Source organism: Sinohyriopsis cumingii, chromosome 17 (genome assembly GCF_028554795.1).
Source record: "Sinohyriopsis cumingii isolate HCF-2022 chromosome 17, ASM2855479v2, whole genome shotgun sequence".
NCBI classification, from domain to species: Eukaryota; Metazoa; Mollusca; class Bivalvia; order Unionida; family Unionidae; genus Sinohyriopsis; species Sinohyriopsis cumingii.
In genome coordinates this window covers 107,204,641-107,217,448 of record NC_142977.1, presented here as the reverse complement: position 1 = coordinate 107,217,448, position 12,808 = coordinate 107,204,641, and the positions used below count along the sequence as shown (strand labels likewise).

Here is a 12,808-nt window from a genome sequence, read left to right as displayed (position 1 = left end):
TCTCATTTATGGGGAAAATAGAATTACTAAAGAATTTAGAAACAGACTCTATGCCAGGGAAATTTTTGTAGCATCCCATTCTAGCAACAAGCTGACATATTGTAGATAACAGATGATAAAACTGTGTTGGACAACTTGCAAAATTGGAAACTTGGATTAAAATGCAGTATTGTTTTAAGGTATATATTTCCATCTTTTATGTAATGTATTTATTTTCTGATTCTAAAAGATACAGTGTAAATAGGATTTTCTGGGTTACAAGTTCAAGATGAACATGGAGTGGGTCTTCATGCTGACATCTAGAAATCATTTTCATAAGCAATTAGGGTAAAAATGCGAGATATTTTGTATAAAGAATATCACTTCCATCATAAAAGGATGATAGTTCTTTCTTGATATATATTGGATATTCTACCAGAAACAACACATGGTCCAATGTTTACAGGAATGTTGTATTGTTGCGCAGAATTACCCAACGTGTAAAATTAGTCAACATGGCAGTATGTGTGTAGTGATTATATTTTACAATGCTAAGACTACCCTAGTTTTTATTTCTGAATGTATTTAGTAGTTCAAAGAAAACATTATTCACCTGTATTCAAATATGAATTTCCAGTATACAATTTTTTACAACCTTATCCAAGTAGATTGCCTATTCTCAATTGGGCTAAATTGCTTTATTGGTTACATGCACTGACCCACTACCACCACATGGGATATCAAAATACACTTTCTGTGTCTGAAAAACCACCCAACACTGCCTGGGAGATTGGCAGGTATGTAATGGTGTTGCTCTGACGAAAATATTGATAAAATTTTTCCTTATAAATGATTAAAAGGCTGAACAGTTTCAGCAACTGTACAGTTTCCAAATATTATTTATCACTGCTGTTATAAGCTCTTCTTGCTTATCATAATCGGTTTAGTGACACAGCATGAGTGTTGTGACGTAATTTCTGTTTGAAAGCACAATTACCTTTACACGTTCCTTTGAGTTTCCCTACTGCATGCGAATTCCTGACCAAAGCGAGAAGTCTTGTTTTAAAACCACATTGCACTGAATAAGCATAATCTGTTCTTGTAAGTGTCGGGATATTCGCATGTATTTGAACATCTAAGCAGTGATAATGCGATAAGCTTTGTAACAGAAAACTAACCATTCGATCTACGACACTACTACTTTAACATCCATCATTCACTGTCAGTCAAAAATGACTGACTTATTCCAGTAGCTTTTGTACGCTACATAATATACCTCTCCAGTTTATAGAGGTGGAACTTTCGCAAACTTCTTTTCAGGCCTAATTTCCATAACTGAATGTGCCACAAATGTAAAATTTAGAAAATATGTTGCTCTCAGCGATTGATCTTCCCCATTTAGCAGATGAAAACAATCTGCATCAACAATATGCCTATTTATTGATACAAAATGAAATAAGCGTTTCAAGGACTCGATTGTAACTCGGTTAAATCGAACATGTAAAACTAAGTTTCATTGGCTACGTATAAAAAACCTTTGCACTGTTTGGTACAACCCCCTCACTTGAGTCGCACGCGACAACTTGTAAACTGGCCAACAATTACAGTAACTGTATTTAAGTACATAAGTAAACAGTTAAATGTTATGCCACATTTTATGTAGCCTTTTGAATTGTTACAAAATCCTCTTCAGTGTCACAGTTTTGTTTGTTTCTCATTTCTTTATACATCATTTTATTTCTTTCTGTCCAAGCTGCTCATTCTTTGTTTGAGAGAGGGATCAAATGCCAAATTGTTCTCTTTTATTCTTTATCTCGTACCCCCACCCAGTTCTATCCACCACTAATAAAAGGGGATAAGGAAAAAGGCTTAAAAGTAATTTTGATGGCGTGATAAAAATAAATATTTTTAAATAATAAAGTCAACAGCAATCCCTCCAAAGAAACCAAAAAAATAGACATTTGAAGCCAAATGGTTGCTAAAGAGGTCACTAAATGTAATGTTTACAGTGCAAGTAGTATGATAATAGAGCTTTTAGATTTCTCTACCTGCTGTGGCTTCAAGCATTCTGTACTCCATGACATTCCCTTCGCACCACATGCGAGTGTATCAGACCAACACACTGCTAACATCTTATTATTGATAGCGGCTATACTGCGTCTAACACTAGAACATATTGTATCAGAGAAGCAGACCAAAACATTGGTACACTAAATACTAATGTTGTTTGAGGCTATGTTGTCTATAATTATAGGTTACTGCATTTGTATGGGAAAATATGAACGAGTTTTGGGATGGAATACTTCATGACATTGGGAGTGTAGCATATCCTTCCGACAAAACGAGTTCATATTTTCCCATACAAATGCAGTAACCTTTTTATTATATGCTCATTTTTTAAAATTCTACCTAAGGTTTAATTATATAAACAAAATACACTACAAGAAACAACGTAAATGAATGAATGCCGTATTCCAAACTGAATACACAAGCGCAGATTTGTCATTACACAATGACATCATTATTAATGCGCACATAACTCCGCCCAGACAAATTTGAACTTTGTCGCGCGCTCGACATAACTTTCGAAAGAAAATGGCGTGTCTAGTTAAAATTGAAATTTGCAGTCATATTGTGAATGAATGCGCACTGCAACAACTTTTCCATCTGATCTGGAATGAATATATTTTGGTATTTTGTTTCAATTCGACGAAAGCTTGTGATTTTGGACTGGATTCATATGTGCAAATTATATATGAAATACATCGGATTGAAGTGGCGCGGGAGAAGCGTGTTTACATCTGCAGATGTGTTTCTGTTTCTACTACTGAATGTTTGAAATCATAATGTGGGGAAAATATGAAGTTTTCAATTGCAATTATCAAAAAGACGCTATGGAATTTAATGCTTATTTCATTTTGAGTACAGTAAGGAGGATGCAATTGCACTTAGCATCAAAATTACAGCAGAATTTCGATATGTGTAATCCAGATTGAAAACCTATGATATGGCTCATTTAATTCGGATTTGCAGAATTAAGAAAATACATTTTGAGGAAATTCAGGATGTAAAACTGTAAGTATATTTTATTTTGCCATTCTTATCACCAGCTAAAGAAGAGAGTATATGACTTGTCACTTGTATATTATTTGTAAGGACCTTATCTTGCATCTGTTATATAATGGAGCTAGCCTAAATCCGTACCATTATATCAACGCGGATTGTGCCAAAACAGCTCAGATTTTTTGCAGTCCACGAAACATGTTTTAGTTCATTCAGAAACAAATTTAAACAACCACAACGTAAAGAGCTTCTTACGCGAGTGTGCATGATTTGTGTACAAATCAAAAGTGCTGGCGTTTGATTCCATTGTTTGTTTACAATAGAAAGTAGTTCCTTTATGCACGTGAATGCTGTATGTGTATTGTCGCGTGAGTTCAGTTTCGGGTAATATTGAACGATTCTGACAATGTAAAGTTAACGGGGAAAAGTGAGCATATAATAATATTCTTTATGGGGATTGTTTACTTTGTCTTGAGAATATATTATTTCGGGGAATTACCGTGGTATATATTATGGTGTATATTTCACCGAGTAATGCTGTAACATTTTATAAAGGATTTATGTGCATAACTAGCACGGGAATTATATTGCCGAAGCACTGGCGTATTTGTAACGTCACAAAAAGAACAAATCACTATTTCGCCTAAATGCGTAACACAGATTTGTTAAAAACGCTCCAAAGATGTATGATCTTCCAAATACGTATTTGGGGCTTCTGGATAAATTAACTGAGTTAGGGATCGTATTGGAACAAGAACGACGTTATCTTGGTGAAGCATAAAACAAGAAGGTTGAAAAATCATTATATGATATTGGGCAAGAAAAAATTAAGTCGCAGATATTAACGGAGGCATCAGTTGTAGGTGCTGTGTACAGCCAATAGTGAGAGCGAATGTAGTGAGGATCGCCACAAATAAAAAATGAATTAATATACATGTAGCATCCGCATTGACCTACTTGGAGAAAAAGTATGAAAAATTCCACAATGATGCGATGAGTACTATTGTATGCTCGAAGACATATAACCAGATAATATAGCTGACATATATGACTGTAAGCATGAGAAGTAGTTTACCCTTTTGGATACAAACAAACAAGGAATGGTCGTATACGAATTGGTGTGACATTTAGAGACGGATCATTATGAAAAATTTGGACAAATGACATTTTAAAGAAACATTTATCCGACAAAGTACCTCACATATTATGTTGACCTCGCGAAGATGAGCCTGTTTCTTTAGTACAGCATGTGGTAGTGCTCTAGATGACGATCCACACAAAGTCTTGTAGGTATCATAACCGAAATCTCTCGTACTATTCTCTGAATTATACTGAGTTTACTCTGATACTAAAGCAGACAAGAGAGGATATAATAGAAAAGCAGTGCAGACAACAGGACGAAGTAATGAAAACTTTAATTAGAAACTAAACTTTGCACGTGTAAGAAGTTCAATTACACGCGTTACATGTCAAAGTAAAGTTGCGTATTCAGCTTTGCCTGCGATGTGCATCTCTCGCTGGATGTTATCGTGAGTGGCGGCGAAGACTTCCAACGGACCCGTCACAGAAATGCCGATAAAGTTAAGAAAGAAAAAAACCGAGAATGTTGCTAAGGATCAAAACAATTATTGATAAAAAGTTTATCAAAATTAAACAAATTAGACAATGATTTTTCCTTATATTCAAAATGTCAACCATGAGTCAGTATAGGCCATCCACGTGAGTTTGTGGAATAAAGATAACAAAGAGCGTTAAAAAAAAAAAAAAAAAAAAAAAAAAAAAAAAAAAAAATTTAATAGCGCTATTGAGACCAATGGATGATTCGCGTTCGAGTGTAAACAGCTTCATTAAATGGCATCATAGTGGACTAGGAGAGCTTGAATTACACACATAGTTGCCAATTAATAAATTAAAAAAAACAAGTATCCTCCCCCCAAAACCCCCAAACCCCAACCTAAAACATAAACAATGGTCATATCACTGACTTTGATCTGCATAAACGCCATGGTGATGTCGAAGGTTACCACGCAATCATTCCAGGTAACAACGCTTCAAAACTTGTCTGGAAGATGCGTGCGGGAATCACATCGAAGTTGCAAGGCACGGGCACATCCGGGGTTATGATGAAGATTGTTCTCTCTGTGTATTTTATTATGTCACCGTGCCCCGAATCATTAGACAACGATGTGTTGAAAATTTCAGCCCCGCTGCTTCACAGTGGTGCCTGTATAATCTTGAACGACATAGACACTGGGATCATCAATTATGAAATTGATAAAGCTATCTGAAACATTCTCAAGACGTTGGAAAAATGGACCAACGCAAGTTCATAATGGGTTCTTTCTATTTGGTGGGAGTTGGAGTTGAACTTCTTTTTTTCCCCCATGCAAACTGTTCCTTGGGTCGAGTTATATTCCAACGCCAATGGATTTTCTTCCGCGGTGAGTGATGAACGTGATAAACAACAGCAAACGATGTTTTTTATTATTTTTTTTTTTTGGGGTGGGGTGCGTCCACGTCGCTCGAAAGTACAAACCAGCCTTAGCAATACCAACAATACCGAGGCTAAATAAAGTTTGGTAGCAAAGATTTTCATGTAAAAGTTTCTAAAACCTTGTGGAAATAGTTTGAAGAATTCAGCCGTGGTATCACCATAAATGTCTATGCTTGGGACTCTGGTTTTTATTCGCTTGAACTATCCCCTCATGTACAAAGCAGCATGTTGTATCGGTGACCTAGCTTGATCTGTTACTGATGAGCTACATGGGTGGTTCAAAGGCGCAGCACCATAGGGCATTGATAAATAATATTTCCCGGTTATTTTATCGGAAGAGCAAATAAAAAGGAATAAATGTTTCTATGTCCATGTTGCTTGCATTTAAGTACTACCGAAAGGCCGCTTGACAGCCATAGCTTTTACCTCAGCAGAAACAGTGAAAGATGCAGCATACGATCACGAGAGAATCTCGCATGGACATTCTGGCATTTAGCCCTGTAAAATGAAACATGAAAGCCCCGTATATCATTTAGGAATGTTCAAAATGTATGAACGTTCCCGTGGTTCAAACGACCAAGAAACCACAGCGGTTCAGTGAAATAGAATGCGAGTTGCTGAACATGTCCATGCTGTTTTCGTCACAATGTTGTTAGACGTAAGGGAGAGAATAAGCCACAAATTTGGTAATGCAGTCTTGACTCTTTTGAGGTATTAAAATCAATCCGACAACGACTTACTTCGGCCGCTGACAAACGTGGCTTTCCGCGAACTTCCATTGCTGAGTCTGTGATGGTTCGTTTGGTACCGATGTGCGTGATCACTCCAATATCCTTGGTGGGTACAGAGAATCCCTACACAAAGTGCAGGCAATCCATATATGCGAATTTAATCAAGTAAAACCAAAATCCATATGATTCTAACCTTCGCGGATACGATGTTCGTTTGGCCATGCAAGGATTCGCAAAGACATCAAATGCGTCAATAAATGTGATTAACAACAATATGGAAAATACAAGACGGTTTGGTTTGGTCAGATGCAGTTGACTGACTCGCTCTAGCTTGAATAAACTCGTGAGCAACCTTTCGGCTGGTAGGCATGATCACTTTAAGATCATTCGTTAATACAGTGAACCCGAAATGATCACCTTGCTTACGCGAAAATAAATTGAACCACATGAATACATAAGGAACTGGAATAAGTTTTCGAAAACTCAGTTACCACCCCTCGAGGCCTTCAAGACATTTTCGTCGACGACTACACGAACGCGAACATTGTCTGGTTCGCGTTTGAGTCTCCAAGGCTCTGCGAATGTCGTGATCTGTGTCTGTTGTTTCCCGCAGTTGTATTCGAAACGTTTCGTGACACAGTCATGCATGTGTATACGCTTGACCCCGCGCATTACTTCCGATCACGGGAAATGATCCAGGAATTGTTATCCGCTGAAGGATTTCCATAACGGATCATTGCTACGTCCGCGCGAAGAATCCGCTCTTGGACGTACATGACACCGCTGCCGCAAGCATTCTTGTTGTTGGTCTACATACATGCATTTAAATCTGATGGGTTTAAACTCTGCCGTGGAACCTTTGTGTGCCACGCCACGTTTGAGATTACGACCCCTGAGACATTTCTTTTTTCTCTCATAATTTGGGTGGTTCCTGAAGGAGATTTTCCAGTGGAGAGTGACATTATTATGCCATGGTAGGCACATTCTCCTCCGGAAAACGAGACCCATAGATTCTTAGCAAGATGTTTTTGTTTCTGTTGCAAAAATACCAGTATGGTGTTACATTTTGCTCAGGTTCTCTATACATTTTAACAAGTTCGTCAAAATCGTTCCCTATGTCTAAAACTTTACTGGTTATCCTAAAGTTTCTGTTCCACGCAAGAAATACCCATTTGTGACTTACACTTCTGACATCCTTTGTCATCGTTTTATGGGAGCATTTTCCCCTTCAATGTATATTGTTCCCAATGGTCAGGTATTCTAACAGCATACTCTAGGGGGTTGTGAAAGATGTTCCACCGTCCCTCCTCAGTAAATTAAATGTATCAGTCTCCCTAGTTGTCTGAGAGGAAGTTTAATTCGAAGGACTCAGAATCTGTCTAGCACTTACCAGTCCTTTTCGTTTGTTGTTAAGATTACAAAAATATAATTACATATACGCGATGGATTCAGGATGACCATACGATGATAGTTTTTAATGGGGCGTCTACCACTGATGATGATATTTCAGAATTTACTGATGTAGTGTTGGACCGGCTGAGAGCCGATGATAACATTGATACCGACGTTGTGCCTCTTGTCCACGAATATCTGTCTCGAAATACGTTAACCAAGTTTGCTAAAAACCAAACAGAAATCAACAATTACGACCATCCTATTGTACCAATACCAACTCGAAGCCAGCTTGGAACCATTGCTTTAGCATGCGAAAACATACCTCGCAACTGTACCACCAGTCAAAATAAAAATTCGTCTGTGTTCTTGTTGATACGATTGTAGACACGCCGCGAAAAAACTCGACGTTAATTAAGGTGACAAACTTAGGCCAATATTATGGTTAATCACTTTGGATAAGATTCATAAACTGATCATTATTTTGCATTGTTCAATAAGTTCAATTTCTTTCAAAGTATGGGAGTCAAGCTTATATAAAACCGAAAACTAAAAACTAAGAGTTCAGCCTAAATAATATAAGCTCCTGGAATCAAGAAGTCGCACTACAGACAGCTGTGATCATCATCGTCATAATTATTTTATTGGATATATAATAGTTTGCCGTCACTAGTCTCACATACATATTTCCATAAAGTACTCTGTGTTTGTTCAATATAGAGAGATTAGAATTATTACAGAGTATCGTTTCGTTAATTCTCTCTCTCCCTCTTTCTCTCTCTTTCTGTCTCTGTCTCTCTTCACTTCGCGGTTTTTGTCTGTGTGCCTGTGCCCATCTGTGTATGTTACTTTTGTTACAAATCACGTACGTTAGCATTTTGTCCTATATACCTACATACGATTAGTTGCATAGAAGCACCAAAGGGAAGTAACTCACACAGTAAACACAATACTGGGCTGCTTAGGTTGCATCTCTTTAAAGGAAATTGAATTTTGGTATAGGCGAGATACATACATGTTCTATTTTTACTTGTCATTTGAAGATGTTTGAAGAGATCAGATAAAATCTCACGACATCTAAAGATTCAAAGTTGTACAAAAAGATAACAACATAAAAACACGTAAATTAATTGAACAATATTTAAAGTGATAATAGTTGAAAATTGATATCTGAGGTAATGTTTTCTCTAAACTATACATCACAAAATTTGTCTGTTTTCATTCAAGTTTTGTATGTAATTAACAGAATAGACGAACTATAGTGTTTTAAGCCCAGGCTGAGATAATTAATCTAAAACAATGGTTATACAGTAATATTTAGGTATCCGTATGAGGGTCACGTGATCATGTTTGCATCACGTATTCTCAACATGGCCCTCACAAAAACCAATCATTTTACTTTAAGAATAAAATATAAAAAGTTGTTTACTTCACAAAAACTATTTACAAGTCTAAGGTCACTTATCCAATACAGCCTCGATCTCTTCCTTATTATTTCCACAATAAAAATGAATTACAATAAAAGAACTTGTTCACGTGGCTGTAATTAATTTTGAATTAAGGTCAGGGACTGGGTCAGCCTTAAGTGTTTACAATTAGAATCAGGTCAAACAGATTTACTGATAAAAAAATCTGCCTTACTAGTGTAAATTTTCTAGGACATATCGTGGGGCATGGACTCCAGTCACTTTTAATGGGCTCAATAAATTCATTATCCAGCAAATAATGAATTTCTTATTTAAACTATTCCTGTTTGAGAGGGTTCATCCTGAACGTCGGTTGTTTCACAGGTTTGGAATTTACAATTTCAGCGTCACGAAAATTTTTGTTTATTATTGTAGGAACATCTTTGCATAAGGGCTCATATACAAATAATAACTATTTGAGTTCCTTTCTTTCTTGCACATGCAAATGTGAAAGTTTCTAGTCAAGATCATTCATAATTTCTGAATTCGTAAGATTTGTCACTCCAATATTAGTAGAATCCGATGGTATTCCTTCACTTAAATATTCAGTGATTGGGACAGGTACAATTAACTTAATTGCATTTTAACCTAGTTATCTCTTTGAATAAACTCTTTTATCATGTTTATGTGGCAGAGTTGTTTTAGTTTTCGCCTCCTAGGAGTATTTATGATGTAATCTAAATCATTTCTTTTCCTGTCAACTTTGTAGGGACCAAAATACTTGGCCTGAAGAGGATTTTGTGGTGTGGACAAGAGAGCCAGGACTCTATCACTAGGCTGAAAACTCCTTTCCTTCGAGTTTTTATATCTTGACTTCATTTTTGATTGAGTAGAGTGCAGTATGGCTCTTGCGACCTCACAAACCTTTGACAACGTATACTTAAGATTGGAAACATAATCAAGAGAATTGATTTCAGTATCTTTATTAGAAAGAAGACTATCTTTCAATAACTTTAATGGTCCACGCACATTGTGTCCAAAAACCAGCTCAAAGGTACTGAAGCCTAGGGATTCATGAACTGATTCCCTAACAACAAAACAATAGTAAATGAATGCCTTCATCTCACTCTTTACCTGTATAAAAACAACATGATCGAATCATTTTTTCAAAGTCTGATGGAAATGCACGTTGGCTGTCAGGGTGATAGGCAAAATATTTGAATTGTTGGATGCCTAATTCGTAAATAACTTGCTGGAAAATTCCAGACATGAAATTATAGCCTTGATCAGACTGGACAGACTTGGGAAAGCCAGATTGAGTATATATAAAAAACATTTATCTAAGCTTTTACTATTGTTTTAAATTTTATTTTATATTTCTCAAAGGAATTACCTCATGAAGTCTTGTCGACGCACACATAATGGTCAACAAGTATTGGTTACCTGACTTGGTCTTAGGTAAAGGACCAACACAATCTACCATAATTGTATTAATTAGTTCGTCAAAGACAGGAACAGGCTGTAGATGAGCCTTAAGTATCTTCTGATTGGCTTTTCCTACCATTTGACAGGTATGACAACATCTACAGTATTTACCAGTATCACTTTTGATTTTTGGCAAATAGAAGTGAGTCAAGATCTTCTGATAAGTTTTATTAATCCCTAAATGACCAGCCGAAGGAATTTCATGGACCATACTAAGTATTTCCTGTCTGTAAGGTTTTGGAACAACAATTTCATAGTTCACTGACCACCCATCACCAGCAGGTACGTCGGGAGATGTCTCATTTTTCTCATAAGAATTCAATTTTTAATGAAATAACAGACATGAATTTCCATGGCTTCAGTTTCACTAATGGCCCTTTGAACTAAACAGGAGATCTCATGATCTTTTTCATGTTCGACGGTAAGTGATTGTCGTTTGCCACCCAGATTAGAATAAAGAGAATGAGATGCCAAAAGAGGATCACTGTATTCAATATACTTAGATTGATCCAAACAAGGAGTGAAAGTAACCTCATCAAAAGCCTGACTAATACATGTGCCAGCTAAAGGAATATTTTCCTTATCAACATCATTCACAAGAGCTTTCTTTGCCATAGCTCTGGTAACTGCACAAACTGGGAATAAATCAAGGAATTCTTTTGCAATTGGATCGACTTTCGGATCCGAGCAGGGCTTGACAGTTACAAGTGGATTAACCAAAATTATCTCTCCTGCTAGGTCGTTGCCTAGTAATAGATAAATGCCCTAAATGGGTAAAATATACACTGTGCCGACTGTCACGGGTACTGAGCCTAAGTCTGATGACACATTTACACATTAGAAAGGAACATTAACAAAGCCGCACTCTACTCACTGAATAAGAACACTCTCATTAGAAGAAGACTTCTCAGAAAAAGGCAAAGTACCTGATAATAAAAGACTCTGAAAAGCTCCTATGTCCCTTAAAATTTAATAGGGATGTGATTGTCCGAACCAACCAAGAATGATATAGAACCCTTCGATATGAATGGTTCATAATTCTCCATAATAAAATCAGACTGGGATTTATTAGACCCAACACATGTATTGCTTTCAATATACTACTGTGACCGTGACCTCTTAGAAATAAGAGCATTAGGAATAGGTCTGTCTTTATTCTGATGCCTTTGTTCACTTTGTAGCAATCAGAAATAAAGTGTCCTTTCTTCTTACAATAGATACACGAAGGAAGAGACAAGGAACTTGAATCAAGCTTATCAGAAGCTTGATTTTTAGAAGCTGTGTCAGTTTGAGTTTTAGAAGGGCTTGTATGAAGCTGAAATACTTCTTTGCCAGAAGACTGTTGAGTAGAAGTCTTATTTACAAAAGGAACTTTATGAGTTAACGAACACTCACCCAGCAGCTCCAGCAGCATTTTCCAAGGTTTTGATGATCGCCAGGATAAGTCTTAATTTCACTTATGGACAGTTTTTGAATTCTTCAAGTAATACAAGTTGTTTGAGACTTTCATAATCTCATTCACCTTTCTTGGCTAAGCACCACATATCAAAGAACTGCCCTTTGTCTCTAGCAAATTCGACATAAGTTTGTCCAGCTTCTGTTCTATAGTTTCTGAATTTTTGCCGATAAGCTTCAGGGACTTACTCATAACCCCTTAAAATGCATTCCTTAACCACATCATAGTCACCACTTTGGTGAACTGACAGTGAATTATACATATCACTAGCCTCACCAGTGAGTACACATTGTAATATCTGAGTCCAATGCTCCCTTGGCCATTTCGAATTTTCAGCAACTTTTTCAAAACGAGTAAAATATTTGTCTACTTCATTTTCTCAGAAAGGGGGCACTAACCTAATATTCTTTGCAAAATCAAAACTTAAATTTCTCTCTTTCTTCTTTATCTAATTGTTTTTCTTGTAACTGCATTTGCATCTGTTTTTCTTGTAACTGCTTTTGTTTTCATTGTAACTGCATTTGTCTTTCTTTCTATTTTTCTTCCGCTTGTAAATGAGTTTGTTTTTCTTTCTATCTTTCCTGTCTCCCTCTTTCTCCTCTTTCAAATATTGTAACTGCATTTGTTTTTCTTGTAACTGCATTTATCTTTATTTCTCTCTTGCTTCCAATTGCATTTGTTTTCCTTCTTTATCTTTCTGAAGTTTCAGCTTCCCCAACTCCAATTCCATCTTGTATTTTAATGATTCCTTTACTTTTATGTCAGAGTCTGCTACAGACTTACTGATCGAAACCATAGCACT

At 36.5% G+C, this 12,808-nt stretch overlaps 1 protein-coding gene across 5 annotated transcripts in view; it reads right to left on the bottom strand.

Moving 5' to 3' along the window:
* The window catches only part of LOC149779629 (sorting nexin-13-like), a 122,111-nt gene extending 120,733 nt beyond the window's left edge, over positions 1-1,378 (bottom strand). For 2 of the 5 annotated variants that reach the window (XM_089940418.1, XM_089940419.1), the window contains exon 1: positions 977-1,378. The gene's annotated coding sequence lies outside the window, so the exon portion shown is untranslated. The remainder of the gene's footprint in view (positions 1-976) is intronic. The other 3 variants (XM_089940422.1, XM_089940420.1, XM_089940421.1) reach the window with 2 other exon arrangements.
* Between the last annotated feature and the right edge of the window lie 11,430 nt (positions 1,379-12,808).